This window comes from Lonchura striata, chromosome 8 (assembly GCF_046129695.1).
Source record: "Lonchura striata isolate bLonStr1 chromosome 8, bLonStr1.mat, whole genome shotgun sequence".
Taxonomy (NCBI): Eukaryota; Metazoa; Chordata; class Aves; order Passeriformes; family Estrildidae; genus Lonchura; species Lonchura striata.
In genome coordinates, this window is record NC_134610.1 from 34,933,732 (window position 1) to 34,940,079 (window position 6,348).

Below are 6,348 nucleotides of genomic sequence, written 5' to 3' on the forward strand. Positions count from 1 at the left end.
AGAAATGGCCCAGCTCCAGCACATCCTGAAAGGAAGGGATTGAAATTCCTTGGACAGGTACAGAGGATGAGCTGGGTGCCTTTGTCTTGTCATTGGTAGTTCACAGCTACAAGGGCCTATTCTCCCCCACGATGCTGTGGTGATAAAAATCTGTTTCAAAATGTTCCCAGCCGTGGTTTGAGGCTTCCTTGCTGGGGGCTGGCTGATGAGGTGGTTCCTTAGAGCCCAGAGGCTGGCCAAGATGGGGAGAACTCTGCCCTGATCTTATCCACCCTGCTCCACACGGATATCCTGTTTCCCAATGGGAGCTTTGCACCAGAAAAAACGTGTTTGCAACTCTGGGGGTGGTCACACACCAGCACAGGCTGCTCAGGGAGGTGGCAATGGCTCCACACTTGGAGGCATTCAAAAGCCCTGAGCAACCTGCCCTAGGTGGCCCTGCTTGAGGATGGAGTTGTCCCAGGTGATCTTTTGAGGTTCCTGCCAACCTCAAGCATTCTGTGACTCAGAAAACTCCTGCCTGACTCAGAGCACAGCTGTAAAAAAAGAGGGAGAGTGACTTTTTACACAAGGGGGAATGGTTTCAAACAGAAAGAGAAGAGATTTAGATTAGATGGTAGAAAGGAATTCTTTACTCAGGGCGTGAGGCATTGGAACTGTTGCCCAAAGTAGCTGTGGCTGCTCCTCTCTGGAAGTGTCCAGTGCCAGGTTGGACAGGGCTTGGAGCAGCCTGGTGTGGCGGAAGGTGTCCCTGCTCATGGTGGGGGGTGGAACTGGATGGGCTTTAAGGTCCCTTCCTACCCAAACCATGCCATGACTCTGTGATTCTACCAGAAGTGACTCAGGCAATGGCACTGAGAAGATGGTTACCCTTGAACATAACCGCAGTTAATGCCAATTTCCCCCAGTCATCCAACAAGAGCTGGGAGTGCAGTATCCCATACAAACTTGGAAAGGAAAATTTCACTCCTTTTGTCTTTCTGTTCCCTTGTACAGAAAAACTGCACGGTGGTATCCAGAGAAGCAGTGCTCTGACCAAAGAACTTAATTATTCATACTGTTCAAAATGCATTTTACATATGGGACAAATTAATTCTACTGGTTCACAGTACAATTGTCAGCCTTTGTTTGTCCCTCCCTCCATTCTCTCCAAATGAAGCATCAGGTGGTGCCTTGCAAGTAGAAGAATATGGGTATCATCTGGGTGGAGTAAGTGATTAACAATGAATTTATTTTAAAGTGACAGGGAATAGTGAGAACATGGGAGATGACAAGCAAAAGATCTGTGACACATGGCTGCAACGCAATATGCCAGCACAGTGAAATCAAAGCTCCACGCTGGCCAAGTATGGCAGACTTTTCTTCCTCCCCACCTGTGAATGAATGCACAGAAAAAAATTCAAAAACCAGAGGTGATGTGCTGAAATTGTCCTTGGGAAGCAGCAGATGTGACAGTGACACCTCACATAGTGGCAGCAATGAAGGCAAAGGCATGAGCACGAGAGGCTGTGTGCCCTGTGAAGACTTCCATTAACTCTGTTTGCTCCTTCTGCCATTTCCCCATAGCAGAACCCAGTGACAACTCCTGGATGTGGGGAAGGGATCACACCCCTTTCTCACTCTCCTTGGAGCTGAAATGATGAAGTCAAACAAGAGTCTGGTCACCGGTGCTTTGGCAGGGCTCAGCCTCTCTAAGGCACTCACCAGTGCCCTAAATTGATGTGGGGAGCAGGGGGGAGACCCTTATGTCAGTCCCACCTCCTGATCATATTTGCAACTGCAGCGTCCATGGTGTCCTCTCCAGAACTCCACCCTGGAAGGTCCAGAGACCCCACATTTAGCAAACTTACTCACAACGGCCAGAATTTTTATCCTTCCTGGTTTCACCAGACCATCCAGTGACAACAAATGAACAGGATTGCTCACACCAATGGGCTTCTTTGCATAGACATTCAGCGAGAAGAGCATTTTCTGAGCAGTCCCTGTCACACTGCAAAGAATGGAGGCAATAAAAAAAAAAAATCAAACAGAAACTAGACTGAATTCTGTTTAACTACACACATGCTGGTTCTCCAAGAAACTATCTGAATGAACATCAGTCAGTTCCAGCTGGTAAAAACATTTTGATAGATAATCATTCACTAGGAAACAGTTTTAAAGTATCAGCTTAATTCCAAATAAATTAACAAACAAGCTTGCCTTGGCTGTACCTGCTGCTGAAATTGGAATGTAAGAGTCAACACATTCGCTGCTTTGACTGCCTATATTCAGCCTCTATCTAATTTTTGAAACTCAAGAAGCAAGAATTAGCTTATTACTATGCTTGCAAAAATATTGATTTTGTAGAAATTATTTTGGTTATGGAAAAGAGATAACACAGTCCTGGTTTGTTTTTTAAACAGGCAAAGAAAAACAAGGTGATGAGTGTCAAATAATATCATTAAAGTTCTTTTCTTCATCAGGAGATTCTGAAAAACACTTAAAACCCAATAACTTATGTGAACCAAAGCTACCTGAATTACATTCTTAAAGGTCTGCCCATAGATAATTTATCAGCTGATTAAGAATAGAGATTTCTCTCCTAATTATGTGAGCATGGACCATTTGAAGAGTTTTCGCATTAGAAGAAAGTGAATATTATTCATTAATCAAGTCTCCCTGCCCCCAGCCCAGCTCTGCTGAAAGCAGAAAGTTAAGTGGGTCAGGAGAGGGGTTATGGGTGATGCTGCAAGACCAGAGATAAGGCATCAGGCAGTTGGAGGAGAAAGCATTTTATCTAGAAGAACAGGCTTGACTTTCGTTCCATTGAGATAAGCACTAGAGCTTCTCAATGTGGGGAAATAGCCCAAAATAGCTGTTGTGGAATACTCCTACCCAAATACCTCCTGACACAGATAGGCAGTGCCTGCACTAAACCCTCTGCTCAGGGATAAGCCAAGTGGTGCAAAGGCTCTGGGAATGATGAATCAGAGGATACCCTGTCAGGGCAGCAGTGTGAGAATTACCTTGCTGTGAAAATCCCCATTTGGCTCATTCCACCACTATTTTGCCCTTAAAAAAATCTCCAGGTTTGGAGATTGTGTGTGCAAGCTTGGCAGTGGAATGGGGCAGATGACTAAAGGAAAAATTACACCAGAGGTTATCTGTGGTTTATTCAGCCTTGCCTAGACATGCACAGATCAGCCTGAAATAACAGCAGAGGTTTCTCTATTGGCAGCCTGGGTCTCAAAGAAGTCTTGGCATCGCAGTCATTTATGCAATGAAATGAAGTGTGTGAGCAGTCTTACTGTCATCTCAATGTGCCAGAACAGGTGAGCCAGAGATCACTAAAATATCAGCAATTTCATGTGAGGCTCAACCAACTGGCTAGGGATGTTATCTTCAAAACCTCCTCTTCCTTAAGAGCTTAGGGTTTCTTCTATAACTGAGTCTGTATCAAACGCTGAACGTCCTTTACATTTCCTCTTACATAAAATTGTCTCCTAAGAGCAGCTGAAGTGTCTCGTACAGGGTGCATCACACCAGCTTCAGCTTTGAGATTGCCTTTCCAGCAGATAAGACCAGGGTAAAACCTGTATCTGTTTGACACTGTTAGTGCATTCCCCCTCTCTTTTACTTTTGCAGAAAACAAAAAGTCAGTGCTCACATATTAAAAGGATCAAAGCCCATCTTTCTACCAGTGAGTTTCACCCAGGACCAACAACCAGGACATCATCCAGCTGCAGTGTTCTGAGCAACACAGATCTGGTTTAGACTCAGATAATTTAATATCTTATCAAAAGATCTAAGAAAAAAAAAAAAACAGAGAAACAGAGCAGATAACGTTCAGAGATGAGGCAGCCCTGATAAAGATCAGGATGTCAGTTATCCAAAGCCATCCGGATCTGCTGGGCAGCTGGGCTCATTTGACCAGCACGTGTTTCAGCACATCCCAGCCTCAGATCCAGCAGCCAGGTGATGCTGGTTATGGGCAGGGAGCATCCCTGAGAGCAGGGGTGGAACCAAGGCTCTGAGCTCAGCTACCACAGGGCACAGCTGGGAGCTCAGCCCACTGCTCCACAAATCCTGTGGAGCTGCTCTGGGGACACAAGGAGATCCAGCTCTGTGTACAGCCATATGGAGCTGCAAAGGGAATAGTCTCAAGGAGCAGCAAAATGCCAGAGGGACGTTACAGGAATACTGTCTCCAAATATGCTAACCAGGCTCGGACAAATAAAGGAAAGGAGCATTACAGAAAGGTCTTTGGACTTCTGAAAATGAGAAGAAGCTTGTTTTCTTTTTATAATTAGTGTGAGCCAGGACTTATTTTTGCTCAGTGCTAGAACACCACCTAGCTCAGAAGGGCTTCTAGAAAGAAACATCAATATTAACCCACCTTGACTTAAACCTTGTTGTGTTCTAATGTCTACCGACAACTTCTGTTTTCTTACTGGAAGAAATGGAGAGGAAAGTTGAAGACAAATAAGGAGAACACTTGACCAAAGGAATACATTTTTGAAAAGAACTCCCAAGAAAAAGCACTTTAAATGCCTCCTGATGGCCACACAGCAGCAGCCTAGCACTCGGTATGTGCTGCAGACATCCCAACCATGCACTCACTGCTTGGGAAATGCAACCTGTGCCCAAACACTTCTGCCACTTCAGGGAAAGGAGAAGCCTTTCAAGCTGCAAGGACATGGGTTGTTTTCAGGTCAGCCTTCGAAACATCTTTTTGACAGAGAACAATATGCAGAGATAACCAAGGACAACTGTACTCCAGGCTTTTCATAGTACACTGGCCAGAACAGGCCATCAGCTTTGGGTGTGCAGCGTGTGACACTTAAACTTCAGTTTTCACAGACACCATCAACTCTTGCTAGTCAGCCTCAGGCACAAGAATGCTACAGGGCTAAAGCTAGCCATAAATATATAAATAATTAAAAAAAAAATCAGCAGTGATTTTACTCCTATGTTCCAGCTTTATCCCAAAATGAGATAGGTTGAACTGACAGGTAGAAGCCAAGTTGCACTAACACAGGCAGAAGCTGTAACAATGGTTTTGGCTATAATAGCTATTACCTGGACAGGTACTCAGGAGGGGCTGAGCACAGAGGAGGGCACAGCCAGAGGAACTCACACAGCAGCCCTGGGGGCTAAAAACAACACTGATGATGCCTTGTGAAGGCTGACCTAGAACACAGGCTGGACAGAATTACAGAATAAAGCAGGGATTTATTAAAAGGCCTCAATGGATCCACCTTGGGCAGCACAAGAGCCCAGCCAGGGCTACACCCAAGATGGACCCAGAATGATCACAAAATGGACAACTGGTCACGGGGTCTCACGGTTTTATAAGTTTTGGCCTATTTGCATATTGGAGTTAATTGTCCAATTCCAGCTTTAGCCCATGAAGTCCCATCCTCCTTGTTTTTCTCTATTCCTTACACCATTGCTTGTGCTCTTGGGCCTGAGGTTTGGATTGGTTGTCCTTGGTCCCCAGCTAGAGAAGGAATTGTATTAGGGGATGAAGAGAGCTCACCATCCCCTAATATGAAGCGCAGACCCACACACTAAAGTAGTGCAGAATGTGGCAAATGTAAGAGCTAAAACCTGAGGCATGACTGGCAGAGATGGGGCAGATCAGCTTAGCTTCCCCCAGGCTGCTCGGGCAGAGGGTCGGCTCCACGGGTGAGGTACCCCTGGTGCCTGGCCCAGCAGCTCCTCCTTCCCAAGGCAGGAGCAGCTGGGAAGGCTTTGGAGAGCCCGAGCATCTGCAGCTGCCAAAAGGCCTCACAGCTTGTGGGAAAATACAGCTGTGTTCCAGGCACGGCTGCTACGGCTTGTGTGGAAGTGGGAACAGCTTGACAACTTCACTCGACTCCAACAGCGACTGCAGAGCTGCCCGGTGTAGCTCAGCCCTGTTCCTCCACCAGCCTGAGCTGCGTTCAGATGCAAACCTTTTAACTGTTTTTTTTTTTTAAGTCGCTTATCAAGAGACAGCCAGGGGCAGGTTATCATGGGAGATGGGTTTGAAAGGCGAGGCTGGTCAGATTTTGCAACTAACTGATAAAAACAAATCAACCGCAGAAACAAATTCCTCAACTCATTTCAAAGAGGGGGAAAAAAAAAAGGCTTCAAGGAAGATCTCTTTTTTTCCTATCTTGCAGATTTCTGGGAGTGCTTTGAATTATTTTAGCAAGGAATAAAATGTCCCTGCTCCTGATAGATTGCAGCATTCTCTGCTCAGAAGACAAATCAATATTACAGATCACAAATAAAATAGTCAGAAGGATTGAAAACAGGATTTACAACTGAATAGCTACCACACCTACATAAAAATAATAATTTACATTCCTCACCACACCCTAT